A 26,211-nucleotide genomic window follows, 5' to 3' on the forward strand; every position below is an offset into this window, starting at 1 on the left:
TCTGACCTGGGGGGGTCTCATCTTCCAGCACTATTTCGTATTGCATTTTGGATAGTCTATTCATGGGTTTTCATAGTAAAAGGTATTCAGAAGTGGTTTACCATTGTGTTCCTCTGAGTCTCGATGCATCCTAGTCTGGTGTCTCAGCTTTGACCATTTCACCTTGGGTGCCCCTGCTAGGAGTCTATCTCTTGGTCTAGACCAGCCTTCCCCAACTAGTGGGCCACCAGGGGTTGCTGGACCACAACTCCCATCAGCCTCAGCCAGCATTGCCAATGGTCAGGAAAGATGGGAACTGTGATCCAACAACATCTGGTGGCCCACTAGTTGGGAAAGGCTGGACTAGACTCCTGATGGCATTGCTCTCAGCTTCTTCAACACTCTCAAACCCTATTGATATTACTATAGATATTTTGAAAGGACATACAGGTTTTTGAAAGGGAATATGGATATTTTGAAAGGGAATGTCAATAAATTAAAGGAAATATTGATAAAAATATCGATATGAATATCAATATTTTAGATGTGGATTTTAAAAAAACACAAAACCATTTCTGAAAATAGCTGCAGAAACTGACAACATAAAAATCTCATCTGCAGTGATAGCAATAAGCAAATTAATGGAAAAGTCAGTACCAAATCCAGAATAGGTGGAATTCTAGCACATCCTTACCTCTTTGTGGTATGCTCCATTTGAGAGCTCTCCTGCTCATTCCTACCCTGACAGAACCACTGAACCACCACAAAAAGATAAAATCAATGAAAAATGTAAAACAATGTACAATTTAAAATTCCTAAAATGCTCATCCAAAAACACAATAAGAAGGACAACCTCTACCCCACCCCAGTAAAAGATGAGCACCACAATAGAGGCTAGGGCTGCCAAGTCAGAAGCATCCCAACCCCTGAGACCCAGGGCCTGCAGGAAGAGAACATCGCCGCCCAGGGAAGGAGAGTCTGCTGCTCCTGCTGCTGCTGCTGCTGTGGGATCACCACCTCCACCACCCTTCCCTGTGGGACTTCTGCCTGGCAGACCTGCATCCTGCAGGACCAGGCCCCAGGTACCCAGCCAGCTGTGACCGATTGCTACCACCTGTCCCTCTTTGGAGGGATACATAAGGGCTGGCTGAGGTTTTTTGTGTGTTTTTTTTATTTTTATTTTTTATTTTTATTTTTTCCCTTTCTCTTTTGGGGGGGTTGTTTTAAGGTAGGGCGGTGAGAGGTAGGGGGGTTCTTGGGGTGGAGGCCCAGGAGTGGTGGGAGGTGAGAGGTAGGGGGGTTCTTGGGGTGGAGGCCCAGGAGTGGTGGGAGGTGAGAGGTAGGGGCAAGGGCCTGCCTGACTGGTGAACAGGGAGGGAGATATGTGTAGACTGGGAGGGGATACTGTGAGAAGGGTGGGGAGCCATGATATTGAAAGGCTGGGCGGCAGATCCTGGAGAGGCGCAAGTGGCAGGCCACATCAGCATAGGGGCACAAGGGATAGATGCATAATATCCATCCCTTGTTCCGGACCTGTCCACAACCAGAAGATAACTGGGGGATGCAGGACTCCATCCAATCTTCGACTGCTGTTGTGTAATGCCAGGTCTGTGGTACAAAAAACAGCACTCATCCATGACATGATCTTGGATGTGAACGCAGACCTGATATGTATTACGGAGACCTGGCTGGATGAGGCCTCAGCTCCTATACTTGAGGCCATGTGTCCAGCCGGTTTCCGATACGCACAGCAGCCGAGAATTGGTAGGCGGGGAGGGGGAGTGGCAGTCATCTATCGGGGATCTCTGGTTTTCGCCAGACCCCCTCTCCATGAGACCAAGTTTGTTGATTGCATGTACTGGAGGTTGGGCCCAAAGGGCAGTTTAGGGATTCTACTTGTGTACCGCCCACCCTGCTGCACAGCAGACTCCCTGACCGAGGTGCTCAAGGTGATCTCGAGCGTGCGGTTGCTTTCCCCCAACCTATTGGTTGTAGGGGATTTCAATGTACATGCTGAGACTGCCCTTACGGGAGCCCCTCGGGATTTCATTGAAACCATGACTTCTTGGGATCTGCACCTTAGTAATACGGGGCCCACCCATGTAGCCGGTCATGCTATTGACCTTGTGTTTGTCTCGGGAGGGGAGGGAAGTGTTCTGAAAATGGGGGCTGTTTCTTCTAACCCTGTGTCATGGTCAGATCACTATCTGGTGAATATAGATCTCTCTATGCCGCACACCCTCCACAGGGGACATGGACCTATTAGGATGGTCCGCCCCAGACGCCTGATGCAACCGCAGGGATTCCTGAATGCGCTGGGTGATTTGGAGCTGACTGAAGGACGCCCGGCCGAAGCCCTGGTGATGGAGTGGAACAGGGAGATCACTGGGGCTTTGGATAGGGTGGCTCCGAAACGTCCTCTCCCCCTGAATAGAACTCAGATAGCTCCCTGGTATACACCACGGTTGCAAGGTCTGAGACAGGAGGTGAGACAACTAGAGCGCCGGTGGCGGAAATCTCACTCTGAAGATGATCGGACGCTGGTTAGAGCAGCAATAGCTGCCTACCAAGTGGCAGCAAAGGCAACAAAGAGGGAATTCTTTGCTGCCTCTATTGCGTCAGCAGAGTGTTGTCCCAGGAGATTGTTCCAAGTGGTCCGAAGCTTGGTCAGTCCCGTTGCTCAGGAACCCATGGAGCAATCTAAAATCTCCTGTGACATTTTTGCTAAACACTTTGCTGGTAAAATCGAGCGCCTGAAGAGCATGATTCCGTTCGCCGTGGATACAGGTAGTAGGCCAGGGTCGGCCAGTTGCATTCCGGTCCGGTGGGATCGGTTTCAGCCTCTTCCCTCTGAGGAAGTGGACAAGGTGCTCAGTACTGTGAAGCCAACCACCTGTCTGCTTGATCCTTGCCCTTCGTGGCTCGTCACGAGTTGCAAAGAGAGACTGAGCGCAGGGATCAAGGCAGTGGTAAATGCATCCTTGAAAGAGGGTGCAATGCCATCAGCCCTCAAGGAGGCGGTGATAAAACCCATCTTAAAAAAAACCCTCCTTGGATCCCCAAGAGCTGAATAACTTCCGCCCAGTTTCTAATTTACCATTCTTAGGCAAGGTAATTGAGCGAGTGGTGGCCAGACAGTTACAGACACACTTGGAGGAAACGGATTATTTAGATCCATTCCAATCGGGTTTCAGGACTGGACATGGAACTGAAACAGCCTTGGTCGCTCTGGTGGATGATATGAGGAGGGCGTTGGATAGGGGAGAATATGCCTTCCTCGTCCTCCTAGATCTCCCAGCGGCTTTCGATACCGTTGACCACGGTATCCTGTTGGATCGCCTAGGGGGATTAGGAATAGGGGGCACTGTTTTACAGTGGTTCCATTCCTATCTCTCAGATAGGCACCAACGGGTAGGTTTGGGAGATGAGGTATCAGACCCTTGGCCTCTTAATTGTGGGGTGCCACAGGGCTCTATCCTCTCTCCCATGCTGTTTAACATCTATGTGAAACCGCTGGGGGCCATCATCAGGAGTTTTGGGCTGAAGTGTCACGAATATGCGGATGACACTCAGCTCTATCTCTCATTTAAGTCCTCACTAGAGTTAGCTGTGGATACCATGTCCAAGTGCCTGGAATCCGTAAGTGGATGGATGGGAGAGAACAGGCTGAAGCTGAATCCCGACAAGACCGAGGTGTTGCTTGTGGGAGACAGAGGAAGGCTGGGTATTACGGACCTGATGCTTAATGGGGTGAGATTACCCCTGAAGAACCAGGTCCGCAGCCTCGGGGTCATTCTTGACTCCAGGCTGTCCATGGAGGCTCAGGTCTCGGCGGTGAGTCGGGCAGCTTGGTATCAGTTACATCTGATACAGAGGGTGCGACCCTACCTTCCTGTTCATCTGCTCCCACGGGTGATACATGCCCTGGTCTCCTCTCGCTTAGACTACTGTAATGAGCTCTACGTGGGGTTACCCTTGAACACGGTCCGGAAGTTACAGCTGGTACAGAATGCGGCGGCACGCTTGATTAAGCACAGCCGTCGCCGTGACCATATCACGCCAGTGTTAATAGATCTTCACTGGTTACCAGTTGTTTACCGGGCCCAATTCAAGGTGTTGGTGCTGACCTTTAAAACCCTATACGGTTTTGGCCCAGTCTATCTGAAGGAGCACCTACAGAATCACCAATTATGCTGCCTGACGAGATCAGCCTCACAAGACCTTCTCTCGGTCCCACCGGTTAAAACAGCTAGGCTGGTGCGGACCAGAGAGAGGGCCTTTTCGATTGTGGCCCCCACCCTCTGGAATTCCCTTCCTTTTGGTCTCCGACATGCTCCCTCCCTGATGGGTTTTCGCCAAGCCTTAAAAACCTAACTATTCAGGCGGGCCTATGGGATTGGGGAGGATTAATTTTATAAGGTTTTAAATAGAAATTGGTTTTAAATTGATTATGATTGTGTTTGCTTGTATTTTATTTTGTATTATGTACTGCTCTCTATTATTGTAAGTCGCCTAGGGTGTCCACTAACCTGGACAGATAGGCGACCAACAAATAAAATTTATTATTATTATTATTATTATTATTATTCAGGGGTGGGCCCTACTGATGACATTAAGCATGATACATTAAGCATCAACCACAGTTGTTTGGAACATACAATTCAAACAAACGTTTCTCTGATTGGAAATTAAGATAGAAATCTTAACTAAAATATGATGTTCCCAGGTCCAGCTGTGAAGAAACTGAAGCATTCCTTCTCATGTGCTTGGGGAGCCTTGGTAGGGAACATTTAATCTAGCCTACTTGCTTCTGGCAAGAAGGGTTTAAGTGCCCTCAGGCCAGGCCAGTCACCAGAAGGCCATTGTAGGAAGAAAGGAGCCTAGTGTTGTGGAGATGTTAGATGGGAGCACTCAGGAGTAAAGATGGATGCCCTTGAAGGCTGCAATTCTAAACACACTTACTAAGGGACTAAGCCCCCATAGAACTCAATAGGGCTTACTTCTGAGTAGATGTAGTTTGGATTGTGCTGTAGGTAAAGCTTGATTAGGGATCCGCTGCAAAAATATCCAAGCAGGATTGGCACTCCCCTGCCTAGAATGCCTTGCTCCGTCATTTAACATGGCTGCTCCAAATTTCTTCACAGACTTGACTCTTCACTTCAGAAAGAGGTTTGAAAAATGAGTAAGAGTTAAGCAGATTCTCTACCCTTTTCTACCTACCCTGTGGGCTGCTATAAACTCACCTTGACAGCCAACCCAATTCCAGTGACTAATAACTGACAGAGAGAAAAGACACATGGTTTGGTCTACCTTCACAGGCAGCAGCTTGGGAACAACAGCAATTGAAGCCACACTTCCCAATATGTGAATTCTCTTTTACCGCTATTGGGCAAGAAACAAACATTTTGACAAGGATAATAATAATAGCTGACATTGCTGGCAAAATTGAATAACTCAGCATTATACTACTAAAACACTGTTGTACCCAGCTGTCTCTATTCTGTAGATTTAAAAAATACAGTTTTGCTAAATGTTGGTGGACATTAACAAGATTTTTTTCCCCCAATACAGAATAATGGATTTATGAATGTGTGCTTTTAGAGAAGGGAAACTTACTTCAGGGATATTCCGAGTAGTTCATGCAGGAACTTATTTTTGATTGTTTCGCATTTGACTCTACTAGAGCTACTCTAAGATTGCTGCACAATATTACAAGAAAAATATTGTTTTAACAATGTTTTAGCATGTCATGCTTTGCCAAACCATAGCTTAGTTTAGAATGTATGAGCATGCAGGCTCCCAGAAAGGTGATTGTGAGCACTTCACACCTCCCCGGTTGTTTTGCTTCTGTGTTGCGCTAAGCTAAGCCATGGCTTGGCATGTTGTTCAAACCTAAGTTTGTGGTTTAGCTCTCTCCAGAGTAACCATGAGCTGTAATCAAGGTTTGTTTATGATCTATGGCTCATGGTTTGTCTAGGAAAGTGACACCACAAACCTGGATTTGGGCAACACACCAGCCCAGCCATGGCTCAGCTCAGTTCATTCCCCAAGGCAACCAGAGCTGTTTTCATCTCATAACCAGGTCACAACAATTCTATATAATCAGTTTCATCCAAGACTGCCTATAGTTGAGATGGCAGCTGCCCCTCTAGAATCTTGCTCATGAATGGAATTACAAATAGGGAATGTCAACAATACCCTTGGAAGGAACCATGACCAATTTAGCCATCAGTCTAAAGATCAATGGAAACTTGCATTTTCTCAGTTCAACACTGTTGGTCAGTGACGCAGGTTGTGAGACTCACAGACAAGGTTTTTAGCAGAGAGAGAGAAACCTGAAGCAGAAGGGTTAAACTGTGAGAACAGAGTTCCAGACAATCAAGGTCAGTCTGGCTAGCTGAAAGTGTGATAAGCTGGGAACTGGCAGGATCTCAGGTGTGGGGGAAGAATTCTCAATGGAGGAAGATGTCTCTAATGTCTTTGCCTAGTAAAGACTCTTACATGAAACTTGCCTGGCCTGTCTTATTCCTGTTCTAAACGGTTCTTGGATTCATACCACGTCTCACCTACACACGCGGAGCGCAACAGGGGTTATGGGCCCAGATTATGAGGCGTTGTAGCGGGTTCGAGAGCTGGTGAAGTGGCGTTGTTGCAGAGAGAAACAAAGCAAAAGTGAGAGGCAAGTAAGAATGAGCAACATGGCTGTAAATCTGTCTTCCGGGATGCCGATGGAGAGACTGAATGCTGTAAATTACTCCAGCTGGAAGTGGAGAATGAGAGCTGTTCTGATTAAAGAGGATTTAAATGATGTCGTGGATAACTCCGCTCCGGCAGCTCCTTCAGCAGCGTGGCTGAAGAAAGACGAGAAAGCGAAGGCTTTTATTACTCTGGGGCTATCAGATTCACAACTGTTGCTGGTGAGTAATGAGCCGACTGCTAATCAGATGTGGGAAAAGTTAAGAGCTGCACACGTGCAACAAACTGCGGGAAGCAGGCTGTGTTTGGCACGGAAGCTTTATCAGATGCGTTTTACTGATGATGTGACTATGGAAGAGCATTTGGCTGATTTTCGTAGATTAAATGCTGAGCTCCAAGATCGAGGCGTACATCATAATGACTTGCAGATGGTTTATCTCCTGTTATCTTCATTTGATCAAAAATGGGACGTGCTGGTTGCTGGTCTTGAAAGTCAACCAGACGGGGCTCTATCATTGGACTTTGTGGAACAGAAACTTCAACAAGAGTGGTGTAGGAGACAAGAAAACAAGAAAATGGACTTAAAAGAGGCTGAGACTGTGTCTGTACAACGGATTCAAAGAAGCAGGGAAGAGACTAAAACATGTTATTTTTGCGGGTCACGTGGGCATATACAGAGACATTGTTTAAAGAAAAGGAATTACAGAGACTTTGAAAGTCAGAGGGCAAGCGTGAACTTTGTTTCTAAGGAGAGCAATAAACTCATTAACTCTAAGTGGCTTCTTGACAGTGGAGCGTCTAATTGCCTAATCACAGACTTTAGTTTATTTTTCACTTCAAAGCCGACGCAGGAGAAGCTTTATCTGGCTGACGGATCTACACAGAACGCTACAGCAAGAGGAACGCTGAAGATGGGTAATTTGGGAATTTTAACAGATGTATTGATTTCTGGTTTAAAATATAACATTCTATCAGTGAGAAAATTGGCTCAAATAGGTTGTAAAGTTACATTTGAAGGGGATAGATGTTTTGTGAGAAAAGATGGTGAAATATGCATGCAAGGGAAATTACAGAACAAAATGTTTATAGTTGAATGCAAGATTGATAAAGACATGTGTGCTTGGATAGCAGTAAATAAAGAGAAACATGAGAATTGTGTCCATGAATGGCACAGAAAATTAGCACACGGACATTTTCAAAAGATACAAAACACCCCAAAATATAGTCAAGATTTGAAGTTAACACACTGTGAGCATGTGGATGAGTGTGAGGTATGTTATAAAACAAAAATGACTGTGAAGCCAGTAAATAAGAGCTGTGAAAGCACGACTTCAGAACCCTATCAGCTTATACATGTGGATTTAGCTGGTCCTTTTCAGTGCTCAAAAGGTGGAGCAAGGTTTTATTTAGTGATTGTGGATGATTTTTCCAGATTTACACATGTGTTCTTATTGAAAAAGAAAAGTGACGCAGAAGAGAAATTAAAGGCATTCATACAGAAAACAGAGACACAACATGGGGCTGTTATCAAAAATATCAGATCAGATAGAGGAGGAGAATTTACCAGTAATTCATTTCAAGCATATTTGGAAAAGAAGGGAATAATTCAAAGTCTCACCGCTCCCTTCAGCCCTTCCTCCAACGGCTTGGCAGAGAGGAGGAACAGGTCTTTGCAGGATTCCTTGAGAGCAATGCTAGCAGATGCTGATATGAATCAATCTTATTGGGGTGAATGTATAATGTACACTGTTTATATTCAGAACCGCCTAATGCACAGAGCAATAGGCATGTCTCCCTGTGAGAAACTGACTGGAAGAAAACCCAGGGTGACACACATAGAACGTTTTGGGGCAAAATGCTGGGTACATGTAGTAAAACAAAGAAGACATGGCAAATTAGGCTCAAGAGCTCAAGCAGGACGCATTTTGGGATTTCAGAATTCATATTACAGAGTTTGGTTACCTGAGAAACAACAAGTAGTGTTAAGCAGAAACATAAAAGTGATAGATAAACCTTGGAGACACAGCCAAACAGTGATCTTAGAGAGTGAAAACAAACAGGAAGGTGCAAATGTTCCTTTCGGGCAGCAAATTCCATTAAAACCTGCATTAACAGATTTGATTCATGGTGGCAAACGTACTGTTAAAAGACTGAGAGGTGAAGACATAACAACACATGATACAGAAATGCCAAGTACGAGTGCTGGTCCAACTAAAGTTGAAAGTGAGGAAGAAATGGAAATAGATAATGTCAGGAGATCAGAGAGAAAAACGAAAGGTCAACCTCCTCAGAGATTTGCATTTAATGTTACACAACAGAATAATGAAACAGATGAAATTCCAGAGGAATGGGAAAAAGAGGGGCCTATAGATAAAGAAACAATGGATCTAATGTGGAAGTATTGTGTTGAAGAATGAAATGTAATGTATCATCAAATAAAGCAAACATGAATCTGTGAAACTTGTGTAAATAAAGAATAAAGAGAAACTGAACTGAACTGAATCTGTAAATAGAAGCTGTAAGAAACCATGTACTGAAATGTATTTGTAATGAAGATTAATGTTATAGAGATGTAATAATTGTAACTTGATGTTTTGTGGTCTGTAAGTCTCAGGTGGGGGCTGTTGGTCAGTGACGCAGGTTGTGAGACTCACAGACAAGGTTTTTAGCAGAGAGAGAGAAACCTGAAGCAGAAGGGTTAAACTGTGAGAACAGAGTTCCAGACAATCAAGGTCAGTCTGGCTAGCTGAAAGTGTGATAAGCTGGGAACTGGCAGGATCTCGGGTGTGGGGGAAGAATTCTCAATGGACGAAGATGTCTCTAATGTCTTTGCCTAGTAAAGACTCTTACATGAAACTTGCCTGGCCTGTCTTATTCCTGTTCTAAACGGTTCTTGGATTCATACCACGTCTCACCTACACACGCGGAGCGCAACAAACACTGTATGCAGGAAGACAATTAAAAAGAGCTAAATGAGTGGTTATTTTTTTCCAGCCAAAATAGCTTTTTTTTCTATAGGTAAAAGTAACAAATTTATTTTGTTCATAATATCATAAATGGAAGTACATCTCCACCACAGCACCTCTTTAAGAGACAATGTACTGACGCATGTTTGTCCTGCTTCATGCATTTTTAACTGTACATTCTGCTACCCCTGCCATCATTAGGCACAGAACATGACAATTATAGTTTATTTGCTCCTCTGACTGATATAATCGATTTGTTGTCAGACAGTGAATGTTTACTTGTTTGTTCAAAGCATTTTTAACCAACTTCAGCCAAAAGAGGCCCTTAGAGCCACACAAATTGGATAAGACAGTTTCTACCCCCAGGCCTACTATCTAAAAGACATGATACAAAGGGGAAAGGGATGGGGGGGGAGAAAGAAAAAACCCAGGCATTCTTTCTCTGTTTTAATACGTAAAACTGAGGCTTTTTGGCTTCTTGCTGTGTGAGATGATTTAGTTTAAACTATTCTGCTATTTCCCTCTAACAGAATAGCGGTCTAACCACAAATGCAAGAGGAAATCTGTTGCCCTTTATAATTGGTGGTTTCGGACACAGGTTATTTGCTACAATTGTCACATGGTTAGAAACAAAAACAAACACCACTTGGAAGATGCATGCAAAATGAAAAATGTAGTTCCAGATTTGCTTCCAACAGCTTCAAAATTAGTTCCTATTTCAAGGCAGAAGGACTTCAGAACAAAAAGGAATTAGGTCGGTTTCAACCTCTGGATTTTGTCACAACTGTCTCTTGATTTCTTTATTCTCTCAAGGCTGTTTTTTCTCCTCACCCATTGTCCCAATGCTAACACAGATCACAAGGGTTGATTTGGTCCTAGAAATGGTGCTTGTGTTAGACCTGAGCAACAGAATCTAGTAATGCCCTAAAATAGAACTTTGGTCCTGGCCCAATGGAAACCAGGCTGGAAGCTGAGGGAGAAAATAATTTTGGGTTGTGTTTGGAAAAATATGGGTTGATTATGACAGAAGAAGAGATGAAAAGGATGAAGGAAGAGGCTGCAAAGATAAGACAGGGCTGGCTCTGGAAGTAAAATAATCTTAGAACTGTTTTTTATAATCTGCTCTGAGAGCTGCTTGGCTATATGCTGTAAATAAATAAAATGGAAATAATTCCGCCAATTAATCCAACTGAACGTGAGAAAAGGATAGCAATGGTGCATATGTGACCTGCAATACACTGAATGAAATAAAATAGAACAATTACTGTTTAAGAGCAGAGCTGATGCATTTCAATGCAACAGTTCTGTAGTAAAATGTATGTCTAGCAACATTTGCATAAAGTACAAGTGTGGGCAACTAGCTGAAATAGAATGGAATAAGGGCTGTCAGTTAGATGATGGAGCAAATTTGTTCAGATACAATTTGAACCATTGGGTTCAAACTACAATAAGAAGGATTTTGATTAAACATTAGGAAGGACTTCCTCATGGTAAGAGCTGCTCAGCCATGGAACAGACTGCATTGGAAGGTAGTAGACTCTCCTTTATGAGAGGTTTTTAAGTACGGACCTGGTAGCTGCCTATCAGGGGTGCTATAGTCACTGATTTCCGGCATTGGCAGGAGATTGGACTTGAGGTACCTTCCAGCGCAATGATGCTGTTATATAAGAGCATAAATCTTTCTACAATTGCAAATAGCAACTTCAATGGGGCGGCTAATCAAGAATGGAGCCATGGTACATGGAGATGGGTTTTTAAAAATATTCTCTCTCTGCTGCTGTCCCAAAGAAAATTATCCACCTCCCCAGCTGATATTTGTATCAGTAGGAAAGCTCCCATTGGCAAAAAGTATAGGTCACAATGATATAGATCTATTTCTTCTTAATTCTTCAGTAAATCTTAGATGCGTGAGATGATCTGTGGTTATTTAGAGGAGAGGGAAAATACTTTACACATTCTCAGAGAATCTTGATAAATGCATTGGAAGTCCACAAACTGAAACATAATCAGGGGAAGCTAAGCAGGGTCAGGTCTGGTCAGTGCCTGGATGGGAGACCGCCTGGGAACCATATGTAGGCCGCTTTGGGTTTTGATCACGAAAAGAAAGGTGGGGTATAAATGTAATAAATAAATAAATAGTTACTAATACAGGAAGATAGCTCTGCCTAGCATAAAGGATAGCAATTATATGCTTCACTTACACATGCAGATGATCCTGAAACTCTGCATCTGGGCAGGAATGCAACCTCAAAAAAATAAATACAGAGAATATCCAAAAGTAGCTGTGCATGTAGAATATTTTAAAACTAGGCTGCATACTGCTACTTTTTAAGTTCTGAGATGTTAAGCTACTATGCTGCATAACATTTTTCTTCTTAAGATTATGAAACAGCACAACATGAGGAATTAATAAATATGGTACAGTAGATAGTGAGGGTAAAAAATCTGCAGAATTGAATAACTGGTATTAACCTTAATTTCTCTACTTGTAAAAGGGACACGTTAGGGTTATGTGTGTGTATGTTTAATGCAAAATTGTATGACCAAGGTGTTATGGAGAAAACCAGCAGTCACTTAGATCTGAGATCAAGGATCTTTATCTCCTTTGAGGGGAAGTCAGGTTTAAAGTATCTATGTGCTATATTGTGCTGGACTAATCCAAACACAATTAATTTTTATTTAACATAAAAGACAATGTGGAGGAAAGACCTGTTCCACTTGCAATGTGTGAACTAGTTTGCATTACCTAGACAGAAGTGATGGGAGGATAACATTATCAGGAAATTATTTATTATTTATATATGTTATTAATATATAATATATATGGCTCTCAGATCAGCTAACCGGTAACATTAGGAGTGACACAGAACCATATATTTCAGGGCCGAATTTTCATGAGCTCTAGCTTAGATTAAGGCCTGTTGAATAATAAAAGTAGTAAATAATATAGTAGTATATAATAAGGTAGTATAACACACTGTAAACCCCCAGTAAAATCTTTTAACTGAACTGAATAGCAGCAATTCACCTGCATAGGGGAAAATATATCTTTAAGAGAGTTATCAAGGATCATAGTGAGCCTGTTGTAAAGCTACCACAAAGTGCACTGTGGATTTCCAGTTTATTTTGTTAATTAATTTGTAGTGGCTGATGTTTTCCTTAAACTGATGACCACACTGTGCTTGCTTAGCTTTGTTGTTATGTGCCTTCAAGTCGATTACGACTTATGGCGACCCTAGGAATCAGTGACCTCCAAGAGCATCTGTTGTGAACCGCCCTGGTCAGATCTTGTAAGTTCAGGTCTGTGGCTTCCTTTATGGAATCAGTCCAGCTCTTGTTTGGTCTTCCTCATTTTCTACTCCCTTCTGTTTTTCCCAACATTATTGTTTGTGCTTGCTTAACTACCAGCAATTAAACAATGTTCCTTACACATGAACTATAAAATGGTATTCCAGGTGCCCAAGGACATGAAGACTACATGCATACTAACTTCTCCGTAATTGCTTTAATGTGGGAAGGAATGCTTTAAAAGGCCCTCTTTAAATTGTGTATCTATAAATTATAGAATCTTGCATGGTTGGAGTTCAAATGACCAGAAGGTTGTAGAGATAGGAACCATGCAAGTTGTCTCCTATACAGAACTGAATTCTCAGAACTTCTACACCAGACACAGTTTATATGTATTATTTTGGCCAGTCTAGATGCAGTCACTTGATCACTCAACACTTAATTAACACTGCTGAATGTGTGAACTGGTTCCTTTAAAAACCACTATGTCAGAAGGTAATGTGAGAAAACTTTATCTGTGATATTTGATGTTTAGTGGCTCATTTATTCACATGTGGAAATTGCTGCCTAATGCTGCAGCCTTCAAGTGATGAACATGCACCTTATAAACCAGCTCTGTGTTTCACTGTCTGTACACTGCAGGCTACTTCAGAAGGAAAAAGAGAATGTTTACTGTTAGTGAGGCTTGCTTGCATTGGTTCTACTGAAACCTATTCTAATCTGAGCATATTCAGTGATGTTCAGTAAAAGGGTCATGGCAGCTTCCAGCAGACAAAAACAAGCAAAATCACATGACTTTGTAACATAAGAATGAGATGCACATCTGTTCAAGTTCTGAACTTGTTTTAGGTGCACTTTTTAAATGTATACTTAAAATTATAATGTGTGAATGTGACAAATAAGTGTTTGAAAATCTGTGCAGTGGATCTCATAAACCTCAGGAGAGCTAGATGGATACGGGCGGTCAATTGGGGGAGGCCTGTTTCCGCTCGGAGCATTGCAGATGAGGTTCCTGGGGGTAAGTTCAATAAGCACCTGAGAAAGTCCGTTTGAATTGTCTCCAAGGATGTAATTGCTTCAATATCCCACCCCCATATCAAAGCACCATAAAGGACCTGAGGTATTACTTTAGCCTCAAAAATTTTTAGGGCGGGGGTGACCAAGCTACCCCCGGTTAAGCGATGAAATTTTAAGATGACTCCCACTGTTTTTGTTCCTGTTTGTTTAGTAAATTGCAAATGGGTTTTCCAGGAAAGGGTATCTGAGAAAATCACTCCCAGATACTTAAATATCCGGCACTGTTCTATTTGGTGATTATCCATTGACCAGCGATGATTCACGTGTCTTTTCCCAAATACTAGAACTTTAGTTTTTTTGTAATTTATTTTCAGCCCCTCAATGACACAGAGATCGTGAAGACGTCTCATTAGTTTTTTTAAACCTACTGGGACTAACGAAAGAAGGGCCATGTCGTCTGCGTAAAATAGTGCGGATATCTTCCTATTTCCAATAGAGGGAGGAAAAAATTGTGAATCAGACAGGTCAGATATTATGGCTGTTAAAAATAAATTAAATAATAGAGGTGCGAGGGGACACCTCTGTTTGACACCCCTCGCCACTAATATCGGGCTTGCCATTGCACCGCAATTGTTTACTCTAACCTGGGCAAAAGTGTCTGTATACAGAGCCCTTATTAAATACAGTAATCGGTAATCTATATTCATGTTATATAGTTTTGTCCAAAGTTTGCTCCTATCTACTGAGTCAAACGCTGCGGCCAGGTCAACAAATGCCACATAGAGATGTTTTGTGGGGCCACTTATGGCCTGATTTGCCATAAGGTAAAGAGTTAAGCCGTGGTCAATCGGGGAAGACCCTTTCTTGAAGCCAATTTGTCCAGATGGTATAATGTTATTTGAATTTGCCCATTGTTCCAATTTTAGAAGAAGAAATTTACTGTACAGTTTTAATGCCACGTTTAATAAACTAATGGGACGGTAATTGGAGGAATCAGAAGGATCACTCGTTTTGTGGATTGGAACGATGATGTTTCATCTCCATCCATCTGGTATAATGCCTGATTCATTAACTCTTGAAAACAAACATGCCAGAATAGGGGGCCACCAGTCGGGGAAATTTTTAAATATTTCGGGAGGAAGGTAGTCTTCCACTGCACATTTACAAAATAAGGATCTGTTAAACTTATGTTTAACCCACTCTTCTATCCAGAAAACTTGGGGAACTAGACTAGAAAACTTACTGCATAGGTACCATCTAACTACTCACCAATTCAATACCATTGGTTCGGATATGAAACTTCGAGATGCTGTTATCCATCATAGTCAATATTTAGATCGCTTATATCTACTTAATAGCAGATCCGCCCCATGGTATTAGAGATTTAAAACCGATCACAGCTGCTCCCCATATCTTACCACACTTATGCCCAGTAACCTCAGACATGCATTTACCTCGGACTTCCGGGAAGGGTGACTTCGCTTGTGCCTGCTTTTGAGACGTGCTCCCGCCTCAAAAGAAGCTTATTCAGATATAAATCAGTCAGAACATTTTTTTTTTGACTGATGAAATTTCTCCCGGGCAGGGAGAAACGTAGAGATCAACCTCAAAAGCCTGTTTTTGTTGGGAGGACTGGATTTCATTAATTTATGAGAAAAGGTCCAGCCAACAATGCCGGACGGACTTCCAACTTTTGCTCTATCTGTTTAATGCGATACGTTTATCTTTTCTTCAAAGAGAAAACCGACTAACAGGCAAGCACCCTTCTTTCTATTATTTTTCTTACTTGGTTTAAATTGTTGCAGCAAAAGGAGATTTGTCAGATTGATCGGCTTTGAAGTACTTCTGGGTGAGCTATAACTCTTCTCTGTTATTCACGAAATTAACAGCTTATCTCTGTTTCTGTTGCAAAAAGCTGTCCTTCAAGTGCATTCTAAAGATATAAACAGAAGAGGGATTTCTATTCCGAGGAATGTTATATTGTCTGGGACTATTCTCTTTTTGGTCTATTTTATTTCGACGAATCTGCTTCACGACGCCACTAACTGTTTTGATGCTGGGAACCAAATTTGTTTTGTATTCTTGAACATAGAGAGATAAGGCAGGCTGCTCTGTTTATACTGTGATGTCATCAAGCCTGGAATATTAACCCAATTGCTGCTGAAATAAGAAGTGGTTCTTCTTTACTTCTGTTTTGCTTTGTTTTCGTGGTTTTAAAAATGGCAATCAAGAAAGTGGCTGAGAATCTGGAAGTAATTATGTTTCAGAAAATAATGGATGAGATTGAGATAACGAAACAAACCCTGCGACAGGGCAGTAAGGAGCTGAAAATGGAACTGAGCAAAATGACGCAGGAGCTTAAAGAAATAGGGGATCCTGTGAGAGAGGAGAATGAGATCAGAGACGTTATCTCTGAAGAAATTAATGAAGATATTAGAGATAAAGTTATCAATGGCTTGGATAATCTTCTGGACTGGAATGACGTGATGGAGTTTGATATAGTGAAAATCTATGGAATTAACTGCAGCCATGTGACAATGGAAAAACTCTCAAGAGATGAGCCAGTGCATTTTGTAAAAAAGAAGAACAGAGATATGACTTTACAACAGTACTTCAGCAACTTATTCAGAATGGATGGCAAGAAAATATTTGGGATAGAGGAAATTCCCATCAGACTCTTATTATATGACTATGGCTATGACAGCAAGATTATTATGGAATACTGATAATGGAAGATTGGACACTGAAATTACTGGACTTAACAGGACTATTGAAGATGGAAGATGAAATTAATAGGGATAATGGAATAATGGCTATTGAAATTATTGGACCTAACAGATTTTGATGAGATGGATTAATCGAAATGTTTATTTGGAGAAAAATTGATAGATATATTTCTTAAAGAATTGAAACCTCTCTTTGACTTTTTGTGGAAAGAATAAAGTAATGTTTATGAGATTTGATGATTAATTAAGATAACTACTGGAGGAAAGTGATTTTATAATATAATTTAAGAGACAGGATGTTATATATTGTAGATCTATAACTGATTTGATCTGTGACAAATGGGAAGTCAATATTTTATTTTTATTTTTATTTTTTTTGTTTAATCATTTTTGTTTTGTTTTGTTTTTTGTCTTTGAATGTTTTATGATTTTGTTTCGTATGTTTTATGAAAATTTGAATAAAAATTATTGTAAAAAAAAAAAAGACATGCATTTACCTCAATTTGATTTTTCACCTTGCCTAATGCGGAACAGGAAGGAAGAATTGCTAATGTTCCTAAGGAACAAAGATACTGTATATGTGGGTATCAAGGGGTGGAGGACCTTCCACATATTTTACTGGATTGCCCAATTTACTATAATCTCAGAATGAACCTCACATTGAGATGGCCATACCTTTATGAGTTGGCCACGATTGCCGACAAAGTATCATTCCCAATGTCTGACCAGAATTATGAGGTGACACACCACGTAGCTATATTCGCATCTGCAGCTAGGAAACTAAGAGCAGGTTTATCTTCAGAACTCAACCCGAAATGGAATTTTTAAGAGGCTCTACCGATGCCGACCGTATTTTAATTTGCCATTTTAGCAATTAAAGTTTATTTAGGAACTAGATACATGGCCATAAGACTAACACATTGATTTTATATCGTTTTAATTATTTGTTACTTGTTAAAGTTTTATCTTGGATTTTGTTGTGGATTGTATATCTTGTGTTGGCCAGTGGCCCTGCAATAAAGAAGATGATGAAGATGATGAAAATCTGTGTATCATACAGATACGGTCAACAAAGCACTGGGATTGATTGAGGGTATCTGTTGCCTATTCATTATGAGGCAAACCTGGGTTTATTGCTGTGTAATGGGCGATACACTATTTAGTCAGAGTAGTTCCACATTACAAAATCATGTATATGTGGTAAGTGGTTAGTTTATTGTTGTTTCCCTGAGTTTTCAGAATGCAAATAGGAGGGAAAGTACCATTTTATCCCCCACCCCTTCAGAGCTTCAAAGGATTTCAGACAGACAGCTGTTTTTCACAGCTGCTGGCTAGGATATTAAAAAATAAATTGACTTAAATGACATGAAGATCTGGTAATATAAAAGAAATGATATTTGAAAAGATCAAGAGTTTGGATAGATGCTGTTTTTTCCTTGCTGATGGTCTTTAATTGATTATGATTATCAGTAAATATTGTAAATTTGATTTGGGAATACTTACAGAGGCAAGATAGGAGCTGTTGAAGTTTTGACAGTGGAAAAGTACAAGTGGTACAATATACTGGGTATATGGAAAGACGAGTTGTATCGAGGCAAACATTTTGTATGTGAGTTTGTAATCATGCAACAAATTGGGATGCAATATGTAGCTGTCAGTTTCTGTACCAATGACCGCCCCCCCATCTTGTAATTGTTCGCGTTGTTATTATTATCCCCGCAGTGGCACTGATTCTGATCTGTACCCGTTCTTCCCCATCTATTCTCGCCATCACATTGGCATCTCCCCCCCCCCCTTCATTTCGAAGGAATCGGGCATGCTCATCGGATGCTCTCCCGCGTAAGGTGTTGCTTGTTGTGTGTACGCGGCTGGTCGTGTGAATGACTGAATGCGGTTTCTATCAACCTGTTCGAGGCACCGCGCGTGTGGATGCGATGTAAACGTGTGGCGCCGTCCACATGGACGCAGTGGCACAGGCCGGCCGGCGTCAGCGGAGATCATCTGAAGGCCACAAAGAGCCTGCAGTTGCGGGGTGGCTGAGCGTAAGAAAAGGGGTGGAGGGGGGGAGAAAGTATTACCGTTGTGCGTGTAGCCGCGCGTGGGTAGCAGCTCAGGTGGCCGCTCCAAGCATCCCTCGCCCCCCATTTCCCTCCCTTCCCTGAATGGGGAGCCCCTATCAGAAGGAGGATGGGAGGAGCCAACGAGCCGCGCAGAGCAGGCACCCGGGCGGCCATGTGAGTTGCCGCTTGAGTCCTCATCTCTGGAAGAGCAGGAAGCGAGTGGCGCTTCCCTCCGTCGCTCTTCCTCTCTCTCTCTCTGTTGCCTTCCTTCCTTCCTTCCTTCCCTCCCTGTTGCGGGAGCCGTTGTCGCCCAGCAGCGGCTTGCATGTCAATCGGTAGCAAGCAAGCAAAGGCAACCCTTCAGCAGTGTGGCGCTCGCCCGCGTGACGCTCTGTTCCAGTCCAAGCAATACAGCGGGAACGTCGACTGTCGGAGGAGGAGAAGGGAATGAAGCACCCGGAGGAAGAGGCTCCATCGTACAGAGTCAGGACCGAATGCAGCTGAGCTCGCCAAGATCAAGCTGCTGCTGCTGCACTTTCAGGTGAGGTTTTGAACCGTTCATCAAAGGCATTTGAGAAAGCCCCGGGGGTGAGTTTTTAGGGGTAGTTCTCACAACTCGCTTTTGCAGAATCTGCCTCTAAGCACGTGCAAAGTTCCGTTCTCCTCGCCCCTGAAATAAGCGCAGCGCGTTTGGATGTGTTTGGGTTTTTTGGAAAGGCTCCCACGTCTGTTTAAATCCCACTTCTTCCTCCCCCCCCCAGTTAGGGCCGACTGGTAAGTATTGTTCCTAAACCCCAGAAATGGGCATTTTGCGAGGTCTACAACTGTAGTGTGTTGGGGTGATAAATTCTTAGCAAGTGTTTGCTGTGTTTTCTGCAGAGCGCTTGTTGATCCTGGTTGCTCGATCTGGCGCTGTATTTGTGCCTGGGTTTTCTTTCTCTTGGCTCTTTGAGGACGGCTAGGACTATGGTGGTGACGTTATGCAGCTGCGCTGTGCTGCTTGGAAATAGCTTTTGTATCAGTTTTTGGTAGTGACGAATCTGACAGTTACCAACCTTGGTTAAAGGAAAGCAACCAGCTGTAATTTCCTTCATCAGAGAGCTCATCCCTAGTTCTCCACTAACAGGTGAACATATGAACCATCTTCTTACCCTGCTGGCTGGTCCTGACCAATTTCCTAGAATTAATTATAGGACCTCATCCTCAAGGAGGACTAGGTACTTGTTGGCCAGTCTATTGTGCTCGCAGTCAGGGTAGTTAAAAGAATAGACTTTCTCCAACCTTTCAATACAACCTACTCTGTGTATTTCGAATATGGAATATTGCTGGTTCTTGAATAAATTAACATCGAAGAGTGCAATTTGTGCCGGCTATAGTGAGGGAAATGAGAGGAGGAATTTTGTTCAGTTTTACTACTGGATTATCTAATTGCCTGTATAGACATCAGATGCCAAACATGCAAGGTTTAATGAGGCCTGGAAAGTGTAGACTGTGTATCGTACAGATACAGGTGCTGGTAAAACAGAACAGCTGTTTCCTGCATGAAAACCCCCAGCAAAAAGTGCTTAAAAAGCTGCATTGGCTGCCAATCTGTCTCTGGGCACAACTTTAAAACCCTGGATGGCTTGTGCCTAGGGTACTTGAAGAACTGGCAGCTCCTGAGTGAGCTAACCCAGGCATTAAGAATTTATTTGCCAGCCTTGCACTAAGTGCTTCCTCCTTTCTGAAGTGCAGTACATGACAACACAGAGCAGAGCTTTCTCACCTTTAGAACTCCTTACCCATTTCAGTTCACTCCTTTAAGGTGACAGTTCAAGGCTCATTTTTATTCTGTAGTATTTTTTTTAATTTGATTGCTACTGCTGATTGACATTGCAATCCTAACTGCATCTACTCAGACATGACACAAACGCTTCTAGTTGTGTCTTTGACTTTACTCTGAATAATTTAATGCAGAGTGACTCTTCCTCGGTTGCTTACTCACCATCTCCAATGTGAATTAGGATCTTCACATCATCCATAAACATACTTTGAGAAGGTGGAGAATCCTTACTCTGTAACCACTCCTTGTGAGTACAGCAGGGTGGTTAAGGACAGTGTTTGATTTCTAAAATAAGAGGTGCATGGTTCAGGCCTTCTGGGAAGTGGCATGCTTTTACTGGGCTTGTTTATTTGAATATAGGATATCTCTGGTCCGGCAAAATAAATCCTGCTATGAAATTATTGTTCAAGTAAACGTGGCTTCTCTGAGATCCTTCATTAGCGTCTACCTACACTGAGCAGAGGATGGAATTGAGTATAGAATTATGAGGCCTGCTCCCAGTCTTAACCCCAGTGGAATCCTGATAGCTAAGTAACACCTGGATTGGTTTTTTGACTTAGAAACTCTGTTTCCCTAATACCAAATGTACAGTGTGAAAGCTGATGTGGCTGTTCATGGGTGTAGTGAAAACACTCTGCATGTGTGCAGATGCACTCTCCTCTTTGCAGTAGCATGCTCTTAAGATAGAAAACTAGTGTTGGCAAAACCCTGGAAAGCCCATCTTCAAATTAAGTCCTACTTAAAGGTTAACCAATATTTACTGAGTTCCGCCCTATAGCACAGGCAGCAATTTAAACGTACTTTTAAAAAATGTGGACACACGTGGATTTATTATGAGAAAGTGTACAGCCAGGGTTTCTTTGATAGAAGTCTTACTTATGTAAGCAATTCATCATGTGTAAAGTGACTTTCTGTCATAAGAACAAAGGACTGAAGTCTGAACTAGAACAAGCCATTCCAAAAAATACCTGTTTTTTAAAAATTCTTTTTCTGTTAACAGTATTTTCAGTGATCTCATGCTACTGGGAATGTTTAGAATGGAAGTATTAGGTATTATTTGATCTATTTATGATGTGATTTGATCCAGTGTTGTTGCCTGCATGGAGGAAGTCATGGTTCCTACCTTGAGAGGTTTATAATCCAGCCAGCAGGGGAGGACTAGCCCCAGAGGAATGCAATGGTAAACCTCCTCTGAATACCGCTTACCATGAAATCCCTATTCATAGGGTCGCCATAAGTCGGAATCGACTTGAAGGCAGTCCATTTCATTTCAAATACAGTGGTTTATTTTTTATTATTGTCTTCTGAACATAAATATATGTTTTGTTTTGGATTGCTCATTTTATGGAGGACTTCTCCCTCAAGCGCCTTCCATCTCATTTCTTTGTAAGCACTAGCCACTACTTTGATTCAGGCACCATGGAAAATTTAAGAATGACCTAATTAATCTATTTCTAGTCCATATTGCCTTCATATGTGTTCACTGATAAGTACATTCCATTTCAACTTTGCATTAATATGCCATTTTTGAAAAATCTACATAAAATCTTTATTTGAATATGTATTTCTAAAAATACCCATTGCTAAGGTTGGGGGAAGAAATTTGATTCAGTGTGCATTTAAAACCGAATTTATCAAATCTACCCTTTCTGAAACAATATGAGAACTGAAATACAGCAGTTGTTCAAAATTTGCACTTAGCCGAACTTTGGAATGCAGTTCTCCAACCAATGTTTACAAAAATGCATGAAAATGGACTGCCTTCAAGTCAATCCCGATTTATGGCGACCCTGTGAATAGGGTTTTCATGGTAAGCGGTATTCAGAGGGGGTTTTACCATTGCCTTCCTCTGAGGCTGAGAGGCAGTGACTGGCCCAAGGTCACCCAGTGAGCTTCATGGCTGTGTGGGGATTCAAACCCTGGTCTCCCAGGTCATAATCCAACACCTTAACCACTACACCACAAAAAATGTACACAAACATTCATTCATTCATTATTACATTTATATCCCAACTTTTCTCCAAGGAGCTCAAGGTGGCATACATGATTCTCCCCCTCCTCATTTAATCCCCACAACAACCCTTTGAGATAGATTAGGCTGAGTGACTGCCCAAGGTCACCCAGTGAGCTTCATGGCTGAGTGGAGATTCAAACCCTGGTCCAGCATTCTAACTGCTTCACCCAGGCCTGGTGCCAGCGGGCGGCCAGGTCAGGCACTGACCAAGGGCCCCTGTGGCTGACTGAGAGCCCCTGAAGCTGGGGCTGAGAGGGTGGAGCTCCTGTTCCACAATCCCTGCCTGTATCAAGTCATGGGGCATGAATGCAAATCGCGACTGGATGATAGCATGGGAGTTCCACTGTCCCAGGCAACACCACCAATGCATGTGTGCACTGAAATGCACCTGGTTGCGCCATCTCTTGCATCGCCACATGAGCGCACTGCGTGTATATGCCTGCCATCACCCAAGATGGCAGTGGGGGTGTCAACACACCCACACCACCATCTTGGGTGATGGCAGGCATGTGTGCTGGTGCAGCAGTGCAAGAGGTGGTGTGACTGGGTGTATTTAAGCACGTGGGAGGAGGGAGGGGGCCCATTGTGGTCTGGTGTCAGCCCTGACTACATGAACCAGTAAGTAGGTTAGTGAAAGTAACACAAAAAATGAATTATATTAGGAGAAATAGCTTGCAAAAATGTATACATTAATCAAAACTGCATTCAAAAATGTGTCGTCTTAGAAGAAATTCGTGCTAAAATGCTGAAGAATTTTCATGCATTTTTTTTAAATTGCCAATTGCTGCAGAAATGCGGAGAACTGAACGTAAAACTGGGAAAATGAACTGAAATTGACAGACCCTTCCGTTCCTACCCATTCCTAAATGTATATTCTGAGCTCAAAATACTAATTTTTAAACTCATTTTGATATGTTTTTTGAGCAGAGAACCGTGTCATAATATTTGGAGAACATTCTGATCCATACATTAGTCCAGGAGGAGTGGATCAGGTTACTTAATATTGGAATTAAACTATTTTATAAACTATTTTATAGTTTCTTCCCCTGAGCAAAAGCACCAGCTGACCCATGTGTCACTAGGTTCGCTGGAGTGGCAAAGGTCATAGTATTAAACATACCCTATGCAAGTTCCAAAAACGTGTGCTCATGTTGCTGCTCTGCAGTGAAGTTAGCCTTGATTGGCTTTCAGCCTGCCACCGTAGGTGCGCAGGCACCAGTCCTGGAACTGTCGGCCCAGCTCGCTGTCCCCGGGGCAGCTAACGCTCACTGACTGCAGCAAGAGCGGCAGCGGCTTTGGCGTGGCGGGAAAGCGGGCAGGCAAGCGAGCCCCTGTTCCAGGCGGAAAGAGAGCGAGCGAGTGCTGTGTCCTGCCTGGCGAAGGCGAGCAGGCAGGGAGGGAGGAGCCGGCTGGTGAGCAGATCACCAAGCGTGGGGGCCCCCCAAAGCACACGGCCTGGGGCAACTGCCCCGCTTCCCGATGCCTAGGGGCGGCTGTGGTAGTGGTAAAAGTAGTAATAATAACAGTTATAATCCTTTGGAAGGGAATCCATGAACATAACAACACAAAATAGTCCAGCAGTACATAGTATGTGATTTGGCAGTAGATCAGTTGCTTTGACAATGGACTTTATCGTTTCATTTGGATGATGTAATATACGCAGCCGTTTGGTTACTGAAATCCTCCGTGGTATTGTAAAAACTTCTGAAAGACGATTCACGCAATGTAGGGCAGTATAAAGTCAGCATTGTGGGCAGAAGCATTTGCATTTATGACTGAGAAAGGTTTTCCTTAAAGATTTTTCAAAGGGTCTTGTTGTGCCAACCATTGCTCACTTGACCAACCCTCACATGGACAATGCAAATCTGGCCTTCAATTAATTGTATTCAAGCTGTTTTCTAGGAAGTTTGCTTAGGCTGCATCTGTGGATGGCACCGAGCAATGTGCATTTCCCTTGTTAGAAGCTACTTTCTTGTATTGTGTAGAGCACGCATAAAATAATACATACTGGTGCATAATTTCTGCATTATTGAGTAACACCATCAAACTTTGTGCCATTTAAAAGGAGACAGTAGGATATACCTTCACAGTTTTGTCTCTCTAGAATTTAGGGCACACTGAAAATGGAAATGGACTGCCTTTGAGTCGATTCTGACTTATGGCGACCCTGTGAATAGGGTTTTCATGAGGCTGAGAGGCAGTGACTGGCCCAAGGTCACCCACTGAGCTTCATGGCTGTGTGGGGATTCGAACCCTGGTCTCCCAGGTCATAGTCCAGCACCTTAACCACTACACCACACTGGCTCACTAGAGATTTGGAAATGTTGGTGTATTATGCAGAAATAATAGGTATTCTGTTCCAAACCACCCCCATTGTTTTTGCTGAGTTCTGGTCCTCGCATCACTCTGAAGAGCAGACTTCAGAGTAATGTTCCTCCCCTGGCACCACCTGTCAGGCTCCCACCCGTGGCTCCCACCAGGGAGAAACGTACTTTTTATTTTTCTTTAGCTCACCCTAGCACTGATCTCACAAGATCCCACTGCTAGGCAGCACCACCAGTCACTCCCTGTAAACAATACTGCTAGAGACTTCGCCTTAGTTTCCCTTCTGGCTTATTGTTGCTTTGTGTCTGGGTGCACTTGCAGGCCACAACCCCCCTGTATCTTTGTGCCAATAAAGCATACAGCCCTGGCTTGCCCTGGATACTTGATGATACACTATCTCTTCACCACTGCCACCGTTGATACTGTTTTCCAGCCTTGGTAATTACCCTGCCCTCCTTTCTGGTCTGTGAAAGCCCCAACCATGGATCAGGCTTTTGGTAAACCAATAAAATATTTATTTATAAACACCAGGAAATAACAAGATTATGTAAGGTATGTTTAACAAGCGTATGGTTTCATATAGTGTCACTCTTTATGTTTCTGGTCATGTATATATTGCCTAAATATCAGCCAAATACAATCCAACCCTCCCTCAGAACTCTGCCAACCAACTCCTCCAAAATCCCTCATCAACCAACCGCCCTCTCCAACAACTCCCCCCGACTCAACTGTCATCCTCCCATTTATACCTTCAGCCATTCAAACACTCAGCCGATCATCATACAGCATTCTCCAGCATTCTAGCCAATGTACTCCCCGCTGTCACTCAGTCACTTACCATATATCGCTTAATAAACCCGCACTTACCATATTTACAGTTATTAAAATACAGGGACATCACACAGACCCACATGTTTAATGTGTTGAGATAGATCAGACGTTTAGTTAAAGTTAGGAGCTGCTGCCCCATTGTTCGTAGACCCATTGATCCTGGATGCAACAATTCTCTCCTCCCATTTCTGTGCTAGGTCTGTATAGTTTTTACATGATCGTATTGTCCTCCATTTTTTTTTAAAAAAAGTTCTGTATGGATGTAAAAGTTCTGAGCCTCTCCTCATGTGCTCAAATTAGGGAGCTTAGTTTCTAGTGTACCCTACCACAGCAAACTGTGCCCAGCGTTTCCATTTTCAGCATTCTGGAATGAAAACCAAATGTCTCACAGAATTATTATTATCAGATCTTTTGTGACAGTACCCACCGATACAGAGTACTAACACGTCTTCTTCTTTTTTGTTGCCCTTCTGTTCTAGCTTTTGGA

General features: G+C 42.7%; 1 protein-coding gene across 2 annotated transcripts in view; it reads left to right on the forward strand.

Annotated features, from left to right (window-relative positions):
- PAQR8 (progestin and adipoQ receptor family member 8) overlaps nt 1-26,211 on the forward strand; it is a 58,828-nt gene that overhangs the window by 16,655 nt on the left and 15,962 nt on the right. Inside the window, exon 1 of one of the 2 annotated variants that reach the window (XM_061622316.1) lies at nt 18,847-19,273. The exons of the other annotated variant lie outside the window; for it this stretch is intronic. The gene's annotated coding sequence lies outside the window, so the exon portion shown is untranslated. Of the gene's footprint in view, nt 1-18,846; nt 19,274-26,211 lie in introns of those variants that run through there. 2 annotated transcript variants of the gene reach the window in all.

The sequence above is a fragment of the Rhineura floridana genome, chromosome 4 (assembly GCF_030035675.1).
Source record: "Rhineura floridana isolate rRhiFlo1 chromosome 4, rRhiFlo1.hap2, whole genome shotgun sequence".
NCBI lineage: Eukaryota > Metazoa > Chordata > Lepidosauria > Squamata > Rhineuridae > Rhineura > Rhineura floridana.